General features: G+C 38.8%; 1 protein-coding gene across 2 annotated transcripts in view; it reads right to left on the bottom strand.

Annotated features, from left to right (window-relative positions):
• Positions 1 to 18139, bottom strand: part of LOC134798345 (receptor-type tyrosine-protein phosphatase kappa) — a 316272-nt gene extending 298133 nt beyond the window's left edge. For both annotated transcript variants that reach the window (XM_063770752.1, XM_063770753.1), the window contains exon 1: positions 17989 to 18139. The gene's annotated coding sequence lies outside the window, so the exon portion shown is untranslated. The remainder of the gene's footprint in view (positions 1 to 17988) is intronic.
• Between the last annotated feature and the right edge of the window lie 518 nt (positions 18140 to 18657).

Raw genomic sequence — 18657 nt, 5'->3', positions numbered from 1 at the left:
GATGGACTGAAGGCAAGCCCGATGGACTGGGCACTACTGTTTTGCTTTCGATGGACTGAAGGCACGCCCGATGGACTGGGCACTACTGTTTTGCTTTAGATGGTCTGGGTATTGTTTAGTGACCGCATCAGAAGTGCCGGAGCATGTAAGAGGTGCACGTCGTCTGCTTTTTATGTGCAGAATGCTCTTTGCGAGGAGTAGCACTTACGCGGCTGAGATGGTTACTTCTGACGAGGGTCTGGTATCTACTGAAGGACTGGCAATGCACCGAAGGACTGGTGTTGTTTTGTTTATGTACTGTGTTCATATGAGTAAAATTGGCATAATCAAATCAGAATATTATTTGTTTTAAGATGTCTTACAAAAATTTAGATCACATATGACCAAAGATTTTTTTTTAATGCCAGATAATTTCCCCGTAAATTGATATTGATGACAATGGTAGTGATACTGTCGAGCAATGAATTAGAGCTGTTGTGATTTGTGTTTTTGATGTTTGAGATTGTTCTGTTTTCACATAAATTTGAGAGTATCCGCCAGATGGAGGCGATGATTATTGGAGTGTATCCGCTAGATAGCGGCGATGATTACTGATTATTTTTATTAAGTCGTTGCTCGATGGACTATTTTTGACTAGAGAAATGAGGATTGATTAATGACTTTGAACTATTTTTTTGGTTTGATTGATAATAAAGTTTGATTTTAATAGTAATTTGAGAGAGACCCAAATTGTGGGTCAGGAATGACCGAGCGATGAGATACTGTGCTGAGTATTTTGTTACAGAATCAAATGCATACACCCACACACGAGGACGTGTGTAGCGCAGGACGGCCGTGTCGAACCCTGACACCAGAAAGACGTATTGCAGCGTTATAGTTCATTATTTTAGACGCCTGTATAAAATCGATTAGCAATGTTGAGCTACATGTTATTTGATTGTAACGAAATAAATAAAGTTGCGTAGAGAGTAACGCCGTCTATTGGCGCATTGTCGAAATAAAGTCGCGTAGAGAGTAACGCCATCTATTGGCGTGTTGTTGAACTAAAATGACAGGTAGAAGGCTTTGGAACGTCGAGAGGTTTCTCTCGAGTGAGCGTAGGCACGAGTTGGTATTTTTGTCGGTGTGTTGGTAGACTGGTCGAGCAGGTTTGCCAACTTGACTTGGAGGCGGGAGCAGTGTGGCTCCGCCGCTGGTAGTTCTTCTTGATCGGACCGCGCTAGAGATCGGACATACTCGTTAGCCAACCTCGTGCCTAACTCGCTACGTTCCTGAAGGTTTATACCTGAAGGATTATTCTGATAGCTTATAGAATCCCGCGTTCTTTAACCATTTAGCTAAGTGTTTTATTTCAAGTGTTATTTTGATTTCTTATGTTTCATTAGAAGCTTACTTTTGTGAAATAAAGAAATGATGTGTTATGTGTTGTTTTAACTTGTTTTGAAAAGATTTGTCCCTCTGAGTTTGTTGCCGGTCCCATATAGGGCTAAATCTTCTCATGTTAGAGGCGTAGGGTTGGAGCCGACCTAGTTTGACTTGAATAAAGATTTAAACGTTTACTTTCATATCGCTCCTTTGAGTTAAACATAGCAATTAGTTCTTATAAACATTTAGTACTGAAGTATAGTAGGCACTAGTATGGTTAACGAGTCCTAATGTTTATTTCATGCACTGGTAGCATGGTAGCATACTGGTTTAGCTGTGAAGTAATACATCGAGATACTACCCCACGCGCCCACCGCTTTTAGGACCATCGGTATTCGACATATATATATATATGTCGGACCCTGACACCAGAAAGATGTATTGCAGCGTTATAGTTCATTATTTTAGACGCCTGTTTAAAATCGATTAGCAATGTTGAGCTACGTATTATTTGGTTGTAACGAAATAAATAAAGTTGCGTAGAGAGTAACGCCGTCGATTGGCGCATTGTTGAAATAAAGTTGCGTAGAGAGTAACGCCACCTATTGGCGTGTTGTTGAACTAAAATGACAGGTAGAAGGCTTTGGAACGTCGAGAGGTTTCTCTCGAGTGAGCGTAGGCACGAGTTGGCGTTTTTGTCGGTATGTTGGTAGACTGGTCGAGCAGGTTTGCCAACTTGACTGAGGCGGGAGCGGAGAGGCTCCGCCGCTGGTAGTTCTTCTTGATCGGACCGCGCTAGAGATCGGACATACTCGTTAGCCAACCTCGTGCCTAACTCGCTACGTTCCTGAAGGATTATTCTGATAGCTTATAGAATCCCGCGTTCTTTAACCATTTAGCTAAGTGTTTTATTTCAAGTGTTATTTTGATTTCTTATGTTTCATTAGAAGCTTACTTTTGTGAAATAAAGAAATGATGTGTTATGTGTTGTTTTAACTTGTTTTGAAAAGATTTGTCCCTCTGAAGTTTGTTGCCGGTCCCATATAGGGCTAAATCTTCTCAGGTCAGATATGTAGGATTGAAGCCGGCCTAGTTTGACTTGAATAAAGATTTAAACGTTTACTTTCATATCGCTCCTTTGAGTTAAACATAGCAATTAGTTCTTTTAAACATTTAGTACTGAAGTATAGTAGGCACTAGTATGGTTAACGAGTCCTAATGTTTATTTCATGCACTGGTAGCAATGGTAGCATACTGGTTTAGCTGTGAAGTAATACATCGAGATACTACCCCACGCGCCCACCGCTTTTAGGACCATCGGTATTCGACATCAGCAAGTGGGATTGCCAAGGTATCATGTATTGCTTACACAGCCACCTGGGAGCGAGGTGTATTTCTGGTGACCTACATTCCATAATCTGGACACGTGGTAATGGTAAGCTCACGTGTCTAACCATGATTGAAAGGTGAGTGTAATTCATTGTTATTTGGTGAGAATTATTGTGAAATTGTGAATAAAATTGTGATTGAGGCAGTCTAGCATAGCGGTCGTTACGTGACTTCATCTCTGGGATCGTTACGTTTCTTTGTAATTCATTTTTGTAATCCATTTAAATCGAAGCGATCTTGAGTTATTTTGATTTGAAATCCATACTGTTAATTAAAACCGAGTATTAGCTATTACAACGTGATATTATTTCATCGCTTACTTGTGAATTTACCCTCAATAATTGATTTTTCATGAAAATACAATTAATTTTTATAATCCATTTAAATCTAAGTGATCTTGAATTATTTTGATGTGAAATCCATCTTGTTAATTACAATCAAATATCGGCTATCACGACGTGATATTATTTTATCGCTCACTTGTGAATCTACCCTCAATAATTGATTTTTTTATGAAGATACAATTAATTTTTATAATCCATTTAAATCTAAGTGATCTTGAATTATTTTGATGTGAAATCCATCTTGTTAATTACAATCAAATATCGGCCATCACGACGTGATATTATTTCATCGCTCACTTGTGAATCTACCCTCAAAAATGGATTTTTAATGAAGATACATATGCGCCGGTAGAAAATGTTCCTATTAAGATTATGACATCCTTTGTATCGTTTAGTAATTAATAAAATTGCGACAAATTATTGCCCGTAATGCCGTGATAGATCACAAATCGTGCATACTATGGAAACATGAGCTACGCATATGAAAATTAATGTTACAGTGTCCTGCAGCCCGAGCTGAGCCAACTTACAGACGCCATCACATCTATAACACAGAAGCAGCTGTGCAGTATCGTCTGTTCTGGAGATTTGGAAATAAAAGGACAGGTTTCGTTCCAATTGTTTATTAGTGAATTTTATTTTGAGTGTAATGGCGAAGCATAAGAGTCGAACGTAACTAATAAGCTGTCACTTTTCGTATTGGCCCCTTTTACCGTGTTACTTATTTTTGGGACACGTGTTTGTATGTTCATAGAATGAAATAAAACGCACTCATTGAAGTTTAAATTTTATTCTGAGATTTTTGAAGTCCCGTATACATTGGAAACATGTTTTTTTTGTGTCTGCTACATTGCATTTCATAAACCTATGAGTTTAGCCTGCTTACATGATAAACCTGATACCGTGCAAATGATGATTTCAGTAACACCCAGCTATGTTAAACTACATCGTGCATCTCGCGATCTGCCGCAGCAACGGCAACTGCAAGGCGGAAAGCATCAGCCTTCGTGCTTGGGTCGGACTTCACCACCACCACCTTTGTCTTGGACGCGTGCATCATACTTTATTAATCCGGTGAGCAGTTCCCATTTTGTTGGGATTATTTTGAGAGGATTTACTTCTGCATAGAAGTTTTGAGCGAGTTTCTGTTGTTAAAGCTAAAGTAGAAAGCTATCTTTAGCGATTTTGATCAGTGATGTTCAGTTTCAGTTGATCAGTTGACGCTGATAGTACCAATGGTTCTGAGTAACATGATTTAAAGAACCGTTTTTATTTTCTTTTTGGAATTCACTCTTAACATTGTTTTGCTTTCGATGGACTGAAAGCTTGTACTTTCGAAGGACTGAAAGTACGCCCGATGGACTGGGCAATACTGTCATGCTTTCGATGGACTGGAGGCAAGCCCGATGGACTGGGCACTACTGTTTTGCTTTCGATGGACTGAAGGCAAGCCCGATGGACTGGGCACTACTGTTTTGCTTTCGATGGACTGAAGGCACGCCCGATGGACTGGGCACTACTGTTTTGCTTTCGATGGACTGAAGGCACGCCCCATGGACTGGGCACTAATGTTTTGCTTTAGATGGACTGGGTATTGTTTAGTGACCGCATCAGAAGTGCCAGAGCATGTAAGAGGTGCACGTGGTCTGCTTTTTATGTGCAGAATGCTCTTTGCAAGGAGTAGCACTTACGCGGCTGAGATGGTTACTTCTGACGAGGGTCTGGTATCTGCTGAAGGACTGGCAATGCACCGAAGGACTGGTGTTGTTTTGTTTATGTACTGTGTTCATATGAGTAAAATTGGCATTATCAAATCAGAATGTTATTTGTTTTAAAATGTCTTACAAAAATTTAGGTTTTTTTTTAATGCCAGATAATTTCCCCGTAAATTGATATTGATGACAATAGTAGTGATACTGTCGAGCAATGAATTTGAGCTGTTGTGATTTGTGTTTTTGATGTTTGAGATTGTTCTGTTTTCACATAAATTGGAGAGTATCCGCCAGATGGAGGCGATGATTAATGGAGTGTATCCGCTAGATAGCGGCGATGATTACTGATTATTTTTATTAAGTCGTTGCTCGATGGACTATTTTTGACTAGAGAATTGAGGATTGTTAAAGTAATTTTGAACAATCATTTTTTCTGGTTGGATTGATAACAAAGTTTGATTTAATAGTAATTTGAGCGAGACCTAAATTGTGGGTCAGGAATGACCGAGCGATGAGATACTGTGCTGAGTATTTTGTTACAGAATCAAATGCATACACCCACACACGAGGACGTGTGTAGCGCAGGACGGCCGTGTCGGACCCTGACACCAGAAAGATGTATTGCAGCGTTATAGTTCATTATTTTAGACGCCTGTATAAAATCGATTAGCAATGTTGAGCTACGTATTATTTGGTTGTAACGAAATAAATAAAGTTGCGTAGAGAGTAACGCCGTCGATTGGCGCATTGTTGAAATAAAGTTGCGTAGAGAGTAACGCCACCTATTGGCGTGTTGTTGAACTAAAATGACAGGTAGAAGGCTTTGGAACGTCGAGAGGTTTCTCTCGAGTGAGCGTAGGCACGAGTTGGCGTTTTTGTCGGTATGTTGGTAGACTGGTCGAGCAGGTTTGCCAACTTGACTGAGGCGGGAGCGGAGAGGCTCCGCCGCTGGTAGTTCTTCTTGATCGGACCGCGCTAGAGATCGGACATACTCGTTAGCCAACCTCGTGCCTAACTCGCTACGTTCCTGAAGGATTATTCTGATAGCTTATAGAATCCCGCGTTCTTTAACCATTTAGCTAAGTGTTTTATTTCAAGTGTTATTTTGATTTCTTATGTTTCATTAGAAGCTTACTTTTGTGAAATAAAGAAATGATGTGTTATGTGTTGTTTTAACTTGTTTTGAAAAGATTTGTCCCTCTGAAGTTTGTTGCCGGTCCCATATAGGGCTAAATCTTCTCAGGTCAGATATGTAGGATTGAAGCCGGCCTAGTTTGACTTGAATAAAGATTTAAACGTTTACTTTCATATCGCTCCTTTGAGTTAAACATAGCAATTAGTTCTTTTAAACATTTAGTACTGAAGTATAGTAGGCACTAGTATGGTTAACGAGTCCTAATGTTTATTTCATGCACTGGTAGCAATGGTAGCATACTGGTTTAGCTGTGAAGTAATACATCGAGATACTACCCCACGCGCCCACCGCTTTTAGGACCATCGGTATTCGACATATATATATATTGTTGTGTTAAATTTGAACCTTATGCATGCCTGTTTAAGTATATTCCCGCCTTCTCTTTCTATTTATATCTGTCCTTTAGTCGCTTAATAAACCCGTACAAGATCACACGTCTTTCTCATTTATTTAAATACAAAAATCCAAAATAGTTAAAGTGAACCTTATTACAACCAACATATGGTCGCAATCGAACCGGATCAATAAGTGCATCGGACACCGGCCGCCCGGCAACGAGAACAATAGCGAGCCGCATTCCAGAGATAAGGGGCCGCCAGATGCTAACGAATTGCACCTCAAACCTAATGAGTTTATTTGATTATTAACAAGTTTTATTGCAAAAAGTTATAACGACGTTTTATAGACTTGTACGTGAAATTGCAGTGTTTTATCGTTAACAATGACTGAAAAACAAAAACAATTACTCGCCCTGCTTGAAGATAGTGCTACAGTGCTTCGGAAAACACAAGTTAACCTAAAGAAATGCCCTAAAGAGAGATTAACCAAGGGTTACATCGAGTCTCGGATTAAAATGATTGACGAATACTGGGCTACGTTTAACAACAGCCACCAAGAGTTAGTCAAGGCTACACCTACGGAGCAAAGGGGTGTTTTGCCGTATTTTTTGAACGAAGAGTTTTTTATTTACGAAGATTTGTACAACGTACTCAGAGGAGATTTGTCGGATAAACTTTCAAGTTTAGTGCAAGAGACTTTGATGGAAACTTCTGTTGCTAACTCAAGCTATGCTATGGCAGGAACACAAAACAACTTTGTACGTTTACCGCGGATCGAGTTACCTACTTTTAGTGGAAGTTATGAAGAGTGGCCCGCGTTCAAGGATTTATTCATTTCACTCGTGCATAACAACAAGATGTTAAGTGACGTACAAAGGCTACATTATTTGAAGACAAGTGTTACTGCCGAAGCGTCGTCGTTACTGAGGCACATTCAAATTACGTCTGATAATTATTCACAAGCATGGCTGATCCTGAAAACAAGGTATGGCAACAAACGATTAATTTTGAACAATAATTTAAAGAAACTGGTTAACCAGCGTAAAATGACCACACAATCAGCTGCTCAACTGAAAGTACTCTTAGATACAACGTCAGAGTGTCTACATAACATTCAAAACCTGAATGTTTCTGTTGACTCTTGGGATCCACTTGTGATATTTTTGCTTGTTCAGAAATTGGACCCAGAGACGCATAAAGACTGGGAAGAGCATGCGTATAAGAGTGACTCTGAACCCTTACCGAAGTGGAACGATTTTAAGGAGTTTTTAGAGGCCAAGTTTCGTACGCTGGAACTACTGACGAATAATACAAAGGAAGTGAAGTCAAACAAGGAGCGAAGTACATGCCATGTTGCCACACCTACCTTTGAGAACAGGAATTGTGTAATGTGTAAAGAAAGTCATACATTATGTCACTGCAAGGAGTTTACCAAGATGGAACCTACGGAGAGAAGCGAATATGTCAAGAATAACAACTTATGTTACAACTGTCTAGTACCAGGGCATTCAGCATCAAAATGTCGAGTACCTGTGTCCTGTAGAATATGTCACCGACGTCATCACTCCCTTCTACATCAACTAAAGCAGACTGAGCCTGTGGCCCCTACGAGTCCCTCACAACCACTGGCTTCATCATTACATGTTGTAGAAGACATAGAAGAAGTGCAAGCAAACACAGTGATCGCGTTACATCTCAATACTAGACAGAAATCAGCACTACTAGCGACTGCTGTGGTGGAAGCAAGAAGCAATCAAGGTCACATCATTCCACTGCGCGCGCTAATAGACCAGGGTTCCGAAGAATCATTTATAAGCGAGAAAGCAGCTCAACTACTAAAGCTTGACCGACGACATGTAAGAGGAAGCATCACGGGCTTGGGTCCCATGAAAACAGAAATCAACCACGTCTGTGAGCTACAAATAAAATCACAGTGGGATAAAACATTTATCCTACCGGTTAAAGCTTATGTAATGTCGAAACAGCTGACCAAGAAGTTACCCAAAAAGCATATTGTTCAACAACCATGGCCTCATCTACAAGGATTACAGCTAGCGGATCCTAATTACAACAACTCGGGACCCATAGATCTCTTGCTAGGGGTCCGAGTATACGCTAGAATTCTGCAAGCAGACCTAGTCAAAGGTCCACCAGGTACACCATGCGCACAAAGAACTGACCTGGGCTGGATTCTTTTTGGAGAGAGTGATAGCACATCACAAGAAGATTCTTACCTCGTCATGCACCATCAAGTCGATATAGAAGATACACTGAAGTCTCTATGGGAAATAGATCCAGACACTAAAAGAAAATACACCAAGGAAGAACAGCTATGTGAAGAAATATATGAAAAAACAGTCACTCGAAACCAAGAAGGAAGATATATTGTGAAGCTGCCATTTAAGACTGAGAATCCTAAAGTACTTGATGGCAATACAAAAGAAATAGCTAAAGAAGTAACACGCATTCTGAAACAAGGCGGATTTCAACTCATGAAATGGTCCTCTAATAACATGGAATTTATGAAATCTATTGATGAAGATAAAAGATCAGCGAATGCACAGATGGAACTGAACCTTGATGGAACTATAAAGGCGCTTGGAATTGTATGGAACCTTGGTGCAGATCAATTTCAATACAACTTGTCACTATCACCAATGCCAAAGACTACAACTAAACGTGGGATATTATCAGATGTACAAAAGCTATTCGATCCACTAGGCTGGATCGCACCGAGTACTGTCATGGCGAAGATGCTAATGCAAAGGTTATGGCTTGAAAAGGTGTCGTGGGACGAATGCGTCAGCCCTGAGCTCGAAGAAGAATGGAAACAGATAAGAGATGATTTTGAAAATGTCAAAGATATAAAGATGGATAGATGGATTAGCACAACAGACTCGGAAGAAGAAAAGATACAGATACACGGATTTAGCGACGCATCTATGCGCGCATACGCTGCCGTCGTATATATAAGAGTTGAAAGCACGAACAAAATAACAACTAAAATCATCGCTGCACGAACGAGAATAGCGCCGTTGAAAACTATCTCCCTCCCACGCTTAGAATTATGTGGCGCTTTACTCCTGTCTAAGCTAATGAAACAGATTGGACAAGCGATGAGAATACCAACAACAAACATGTTCGAATGGACCGACTCTTCGATAGTAATCGCTTGGCTTTGTGGAGAACCTAATAGATGGAAACCGTTTGTAGCCAACCGCGTCGTAGAAATCGTCGAGAACCTGAACAACAAACACTGGTACCATGTGCAATCTAAAGATAATCCTGCAGATATCGCTTCAAGAGGGATGAAGCTGACCACACTTAAGAACTGCAATCTGTGGTGGAACGGCCCGAGCTGGTTATCTGAAAAAGAAATAAATATTAGTACACAAGAAGATTTCACAACAGATGAAGAAATAAAAGTACAGAAAATTCAAACTTACCTGAATGTTGAAGACCTGGAAAAACAAGAAAAGGCATTGACTACACAATTTGGAGATTTTGATAACCTAACTGAACTACTTAAAAGTATTGTCTATTGCCTCAGATTCATAAAGTACAAGACATATCCAGATGATACTGATAAGGATATTACTACAATGGAATTACAAAACGCCATGAATATTTGCATAAAAAAGGTACAGCAAGAAGAGTATCAAGAAGAAATAGAACGCTTGACATCAAATAAACAAGTAAAAAGAAAGAGCTCCCTAAGATCCCTAGCCCCATACGTAGATGAAAACAAATTCCTCAGGGTGGGCGGTCGCCTCAGATATGCAAATATAGATGAAGACAGAAAGCATCCAATCATTCTGGGAAACAAGAACTCTTTAGTGCCACTTATAATTGCTGATGCACATACAAGAACGCTTCATGGCACTTTGGCTGAAATGCTATGCTACTTACGTTCTAAGTACTGGATATTACGAGCAAAGTCCTTAGTCAAAAGACACATACAGAAATGCCTTACTTGTGCAAAACAAAATGCTACGTCGAAACCGCAATTCATGGGAGATTTACCGGAGACGAGAGTCACTCCTTCGAGACCATTCCTACACAGTGGAGTAGACTTTGCAGGGCCATACCAGATATTGACGTCCAAAGGCCGAGGAGGAAAAACTGTGAAGGCGTACATAGCTATTTTCATCTGCATGGCCGTCAAAGCAATTCATATTGAACTGGTTGGAGACCTTACCTCAGAAGCTTTCATAGCAGCATTCAAACGCTTTGTCGCTAGAAGAGGAAAATGTACTCACCTGTGGAGCGACCAGGGTAGAAACTTCGTAGGCGCTAACAAAGAACTTGTAGAAGCCTGGAATGAAGCTAAATTGAAATTTACCGGATCAATAGTAGAGACACTTGCTATCGAAGGCACACAGTGGCACTTCATTCCAGCTTACAGCCCTAACTTTGGTGGCCTTTGGGAAGCCGGCGTCAAATCCATAAAATACCATCTAAAGAGAGTTCTGACAACAAATTTGACGTTCGAAGAGATGACGACCGTACTTTCCGAGACCGAGGCTTGCCTGAATTCCCGGCCCCTATGTCCTATCGATAACTCAGACCCTGAAAACGCTGAAATACTCACCCCAGGACATTTCTTAATAGGTGAAGCCCCTATCGTTGTTCCAGCAGCAGATTATAAAGAATGTAAAATACATACCTTGTCACGCTGGCAGCTCACGCAGAAACTGTTGGCAGATTTTTGGCGTCGATGGCAAGATGAGTACCTATCCAGACTGCAACAAAGACCTAAATGGCTGAAAAAAGAAAAAGAGTTTAAAATAGGGGACATAGTACTTATCAAAACTGATAACTTACCTCCAGGAAAATGGTCACTGGGCCGCATCATGGACAAACATCCTGCTGAAGACGGTTTTACTAGAGTGTACAGTGTTAAATCTGGTAGTGCTGTAGTGAAACGATCTATATCAAAATTATGTGCGTTGCCCGTTGATACTGAAACTTTGTAATGTCAATTTGATTGAAGTTAAATTGTACTATTGTGAAGTTATGAAAAGGACGTAAGTGTCCTTTTGGTGGGCGGTATGTTGTGTTAAATTTGAACCTTATGCATGCCTGTTTAAGTATATTCCCGCCTTCTCTTTCTATTTATATCTGTCCTTTAGTCGCTTAATAAACCCGTACAAGATCACACGTCTTTCTCATTTATTTAAATACAAAAATCCAAAATAGTTAAAGTGAACCTTATTACAACCAACATATATATATATATTTATATTTCGGGGATCTTGGAAACGGCTCTAACGACTTCAGTGAAATTTGCTATATGGGGGTTTTCGGGGGCGAAAAATCGATCTAGCTAGGTCTTATCTCTGGGAAAACGCGCATTTTTGAGTTTTTATATGTTTTCCCAGCAAAGCTCGGTCTCCCAGATATTAATTTTTTATATGACCTATATGCTTACAGAGCAGTCAAAACAGCGCGCTTGCAATACAATGTTGGTAATTTCACGCTTATTTCCTTCTTCGATTTATACGATCCCAGTTTAGAGCTCCAATCATAACACAATTACTACTTACCATAACACTTAACCCACATAAATAATTGATAGCTTTCAACAGTTCATCTATATTAACCCTTTAACGGTCAAGATTTAAAAAATACATGATTTAAGCTTAATCGCCTCCTCAGTTCAAAAAAATGCCAAAAGATGATATTGTTAATTTGTTATAAGTTATATGGGTCATTTTTGCCATATACAATCTAAGTGTGTAATTTTAACTGATTTATCGTATAATAGCAAAAAAAAATAAGATGGGGCCTAGTAAGGTAATGAAAAAAATATAATTATTATTATATAGAAAAGTTATAGTTATGAATTCTGTAATAAGTACTTGTTTCCTTCTAAACGCTTCTCATTGCACCCACCTTGACATTTTTCTGTTTGGCCCTGTGGTTGACTGGTAGAGAATGTCATCATGCATTAAGCCCGCCATTTGTACCTTTTTTTTATGTGCATTTAAGTTAAAATAAATATTAATTAAAACTCGTCATTCTTACTCAGCGTCCGAACCGCAATAGGCGTATGGTATGATAGTCACTATTATCCACGTGATAGAGCGAACGTCACTTTTTAGGGTTCCGTACCCAAAGGGCAAAACAGGACCCTATTAATAAGACTCCACTGTCCCTCTGTCCGTCTGTCTGTCACCAGGCTGTATCTCATGAACCGTGATAGACAGTTGAATTTTCACAGATTATGTATTTCTGTTGCCGCTACACTGAGAGAAAAATCACCACCAGGAATTAATAAACAGTTCTGTACTGGGGGAAAAAATGAAGTTTTAGTAGTAATCATGGAAGTTTCACTATTTCTGTAAAATTTATTTATTTCTACAAACAGCTCAGTAATACTAAATCTAATTTCAGCAAACAGACTTTAGTAAATGGAGCATTAAACAAAGTTCAGTATTTGTTACAATCCATTTTTATTACTACTAAAATTCTCCGATTTTTACTAGTAAAGTTTGTGATTTTTGGAAAAAAGCATCTGTGATTTCAAGTTATGATTTTAGTAAATGTCTCACTTACATAGTTTTGTAATATCTAAAAAACGAGTTCGCGGGAATAACATTACCCCATTTAAAATAACAATTCAGTTGTTACTATAGCGACATTACAAAGTTTACTGGTATTTAGTAGATAGACTTGTTGTGTTTATGTTCATTGTTGTACCAATCACTAAACGAGTTTTGTAATACCAACACAGCTACTTGCTACGTTCATTTGGTTAGAGTTAGTATTGTGTCGGATGTCGGGCGGGCGTGTCTCGTGTCTTCTTTGTTTAAAACATACTTAAGTTAAATAATAAATTTAGGATATATTGTGGGCCATGGACATATTAACCCGCGACCTACTGTGTAGTTGGGGTCTACAGGAATATATTGTTCTGCAACTTCGAGCTAGCTGTTGTTATTCTAGTGATAATGACATCAAAGGTAAATCTAAACTGTTTGCAATTCCAACCTCCCTAGCACAGGTGCGCCGCGAGAGCATGTTGCGCGCGTAATAACTACTAGTCTCTTTCTGACTGTATGAATAAGAAAGGAATGGGTAGAATATCTCGACAGGCTTTTATAGTGCCTCTTTAGTACAGAGATATACTACCAAATGCTTTTTTATTCATACAGACAGAAATAGAGACGGGTAGCTACCACGCGCGCGACATGCTCTCGCGGCGCCCGTTTGCTAGGGGCGGAGGAATTGCAAACAGTTTAGTTTTTGCCTGTGACGTCATTATCTCTAGAATAACAGCTACAGCTAGCTTGGAATCGCAGTACAGTTTAGTAAAACCTATGACGTCATCGTCTCCGATATTGCTAAAGCACGCTTAGAATTACAAAACGGTTAGTTTTCACCCATGACGTCATCACCTCCGATATTGCTAAAGCACCTCTCGGAATAACAAAACCAAATTTCTGAAATTACTCTAGCATACTTCAAATTACAAATATAGAAGTTGTATTTCCTACTAAATGGAAATTGCAAAAGTCAATTTGTTCCTATTAGTTGACTCTCCTTGTCCCCGGATTAAGTTTTATTTTTGTAATTCTAAGTGTGTTTTTGTTAGTTTTTTCTCTCAGTGTATAACAACAAATACTTAAAAGTACGACACCCTCGGTGGGCGAGTCCGATTCGCACTTGTCCGGTTTTTATTAACACGTGATTAACCCTTTTCCAGGCCGCACCAATCTACAAGGTTTTCCCGAAAAATCCAAATATATTGCAATTAATCCAGCTTTGATGATTCATTTGAAGACAAGTCAAATTTCCCGAAAGTGCAATCTAATTTGAATCTTAAATCGGAATGCTAAAGTTAAAATTCTAGTGGCGCGTATGTGGTCGATAAATCGTACTATGCCTGGAAAAGTGTTAACACATTCACTGCCCCCGACGCACATGTGCGTCCACCGTCATACAAGTTTGTTCCTAGGCTACGCCCCCTGGCAGTGAATGCGTTAAAAGAGACAGATACTACTCTCATTTTCAAAATGCTCTATATCACAACCATCAAATTTGTATAACAGTCACGTAATAAAAGTCTAACATACTATATTTCAATATAAAGGCAAGTCTTCGTGTACAAAGCGAGTCTGCAATGTTTGCGGAACGCTCGTGCAGTCCTAATAGTACCACTCAGAGTACGACTGTGGGGAAACTAATGCAATATACGCGGTCTGTCCTACTTCTAAGCTCTCACATTATTATTTTTTATGCGAAGGGACGGTAATTTCTGCCTTACAACGCATAAGTATCTAACTACGGTAGGGGATAATAAAATAGTTTGAACTTATTGCGCGAAAATAAAGTAAATGGAAAATAATTGGATAAGTTTTCGAACGTTACTTAAAGTTTCTTTACGCGGCGGTGGTCAACATTCTGCTAGATTTTTTTCACCTCAGCAGCTCGAACAAGGGTACTTTGCCTCTTAAAAACAGTGAGCAAAATGCGATTTTGCTCACTGAGTGAGACAAAATGACATTTATAGTCAAATGTCATTTCAACATACGGGGTCTAATACAAGTTCGATATACTTGGGTTCTATTATCTCTGTCCCTCTAGGTATGTTCTCACTGCTTAGGGTGAAAAATTTTGTGTACTACACGAGATCAAAGTTATTTACATCTCGTGCGCTTTTGAATCCCTTACTACGCTCAAGATTCTAAATTAGATTCACTCGCTACGCTCGTGAATCTATTATAGAATCTTTCGCTTGCACGGGACTCAAAATAAGCACTCGAAGAAATACCAAACTTTGATCTCTTGTGGTACAAATAACTATTCTGAATCATTCCTACGTGCATGTTAAACATAATTGTGTATGCGAAAAGTCAAAAACGTATTATGATGAGATCTTCGTTGGGATTTTGTGGAAAATTATGAACTTACATAAATCTAATGTGCTATTCTTTTATTTAGAAACAACAAACAATCATTCATGTTTATAAGTACGAAATTTGATCAAATTTTGATTGTTGTGCCATGGGTACCTAAGTACTGTTGATAAGTGGTGAATACCCTAAGTTCAATAAGTGTAAGATAGGCTTAAATTTGAGGTTTATGCAAAACAAAAACAAGTGACATAGTAAAAAGTAAACACATCTGTGAATACTGTAGCTTTTCTCAACAGATAGCCAACGAGCGTCGTGTTAATAAATTTATCATTCGTTTATAAAACGCGTGCAGACAGACAAATTATTTACATCAGATTACAAAATACAAGCAGAAATAACTGAATTTGCTCTTAACGTTGCCAATAAATACAATGGTGTTGTAATATTTATACAGGATGTAACACTGGTGAACCGAAAATATTTTAAATACTCACTTCCTTTTCCTATCAATTATTTTAGACCAAGCCCGATTTTGGTTTTAATATCTTGTTCTGAAACTGTTACGGATATGATCTGTCAGCTGTCAACAGTAACATTTTTTAAATTAGAATTTTATTATTTAACTAGTGGAGAGGATAAGGAATGTTTAAGTGCTACATACATAATAGAATGTAATTATACTAATTATACCCAAAGGATTCGTCCTGTTTCTTCAAGCAATGTAAAGTATGGTGTTATTGCCATTTAAATATATAAATAGCTTATATAAATATATTTCAGTTATGCTTTGGTTAAACTTCACTAACTCAGCGTGAAACTCATGAATGCAGTCATAAATTATAATATTTCACCTTAATGTCATCCTTATTAAGAATTATTTCTATGATAACGAGTATCCTATCCTATAAATTTGTGATGATATCAACTATATAATGGAGCTCAAAACTTGTATACTTGAGTTCAAAATATATATATCTAGTCACGATATGAAAATCACCCTGTATGCGAGATATCTTCATGTTAAGTGAGCTATGCCACACGTCCCTGTAATTAGCCTTAGAGAAATTGTTCGTAGTCCTGAACATAATTGTATCACGAGTGAACCTAGCGTAAGGAACATTCGAGATCACGAGAAAACACTCGTTAGAGAAATTCTAGGAAATACGGCAGGAAAGTTGGAAAATATATGAAGTAGAAGAAAGTGTGGGTACAAATAACAAAACACAAGCCTCTATAATAGTCTGTCAAAAATTAAATGATTGATACACACTTTTATTACCGATTATATGTACCTTTTGTTCCTTTCTCTCGATTACTTCGTGATACGTTTCAAATGAGTTTTAACTTCATTAATTTGATGTGTTTTCCCCACTATGGATTCCACTTTTTTTTACTTAAAAGATACTATCAAATAAATAAATAAAAACATACTGTATCATCTATAAATAATGTATGTCAGATTTCGCTTTTTTAAATTAAATCACACTGCAAAAAAGATATTTTATAGGTCGAAATATACATACATACATGTCATGATATAGAAACATAAGCGAAGAAATTCAGAACAGGCACTAATGTCATGCTAACAACGCTATACAGCGATAGACAAAAGGTACGAGGGTAGATATAGAAAAAGTCGTAAATAAATTATAGTCGCGGTCTCGTAATACGCAAATAACGGTTTGATGCGAAGCCATTTTAGTTTATTTGGGCTGTCAACGGAGTTTATGCCCATGACGTGACGGAAGGAAAACACGACTGTTAAGAAAAACTCTTTTAGAATAGAATAGAATAGAATATTTTTTATTTATATTAAAATACACATGCACAAAGGTGTCCGGTAAGCCCCAAACTAGGCTCAGCCTGTATGTTGGGGCTTACAAAAGAGTAGGTAACAGTAACTAAACCTAGTTAAAATGATGTGTGAGAGAGGGTGATAAGGTGTATGCTTTTAGGGTGTGTATATATGCGTATGTGTGTGTGTGTGCGTGTGTGTGTGTGTGTGTGTATGTGTGGAGGTCGTGCGTTTAGTTCCCGGCCTGATAAACTTCTAGAAGCTTTTACATCTTAGCTTTAATGCAGTAAGATTGCAGTTATTTAAATACCGAGTATTTCTACATAAATCTTTTTCATCTTTATACAAGTTTTTTGTGGTAGTCGAGTAACTCGCTCTTCATATTTCATTCAATAAAAGCCTCATAAAACTTAGGTCGAAAAGAGTGAAGTACGTCTACGTGTATTCTAAAAATCATCCAAAACGAGAGCGTCTAGAAAGCTGATGCAATAACATTGCTCTTTCATTTAATACCCTTCAAGCAGAAACTTTTACACTCAAGAAATTTTCGCTCATTTCTCCACCAAGGATAATGCTTTTTATTTCGTTTTTTCTAGTTTCAAGATAGTTCTTGGTGTTAACGAACTGCGGGTCGGCGCCGCCCCTCGGGATCCATCCAGTAATCTCATTTGCTCTATCTGATGCGGATACATTTATTATCATTGCGTTTGAGGTTTTCGAAATCTTACTCTGTTACTTCTCTGAGCCTTGACATGATTCCTCGGTTTGTTTTCGTGCCTCCCGGAATATTACTCGTCAACACATCTCAACAAGCGCTACAGAATGAAATTACTGTGCTATTTTTAAATACTAACCGACCTTACATGCGTAAAACCAACCGAAAAGGTCTTGAAGCTGTATTTCTCGTCACCGCCACATCAGACAGATTTCAAGGTTCGCATTCCATAAGATGGCCACGGCGTTTCCGTCAAAGTTGTCTAGATACTTACGGTAGACGGTCGAGCAGCCGAAGACACACACTACGGGTTCGAACACAATTCACTGTCAGTAGGTCATCAGTGTTGGTAATTTTAGCGCGGCGGCGGCGCGGTGAGTCGGCGGCGGGCCGGGACGTGCGGCGGCTCGGGCGGCGGGCGGCGACTACGGCGTCAGGCCGGCGCCCGCCCGCCCTGCGCCGCCCCGCCCCGCTTATCACACGAATAAAATTTATTTTATGGTTAATCGCCGATGGGAATCCCGCTGAAATTCTCATGATATTAACGACTTAAGTTCGCGACAATTTCTCACCTTTTTAACAAGCGTTCATTTTACTTGCAATGTCTGCTTGCAACTTTATTCAAATTAAATCTTTCAAGCAAAATTTTAGGTACATATTAGGATACCGATATTCGACTGAGTTAAAATCTTTTACTCTTACACGTGAGTTTGGTAGCAATGCAATATTATTGTACCAAACTGACCTCATGATAAAGCGAAAATGAATTAACGGAACTCTATGATATGAGCCACACAACGCAATGTCATTGAGGGCTCATTAGAATCGTCTCATAGATGACTGGTTAAAGAAAATACATGGGTGAATTAACTTTGTCACTCGTTGCCATGGTTGCCACGGGCGCCTGTGTCACTCATTAAATCACTCACTCATTTTTGTGGTA

This window comes from Cydia splendana, chromosome 16 (assembly GCF_910591565.1).
Source record: "Cydia splendana chromosome 16, ilCydSple1.2, whole genome shotgun sequence".
Lineage (NCBI taxonomy): Eukaryota > Metazoa > Arthropoda > Insecta > Lepidoptera > Tortricidae > Cydia > Cydia splendana.
The sequence above is the reverse complement of the archived record's forward strand: the minus strand, read 5'-3'. Positions and strand labels throughout refer to the sequence as shown.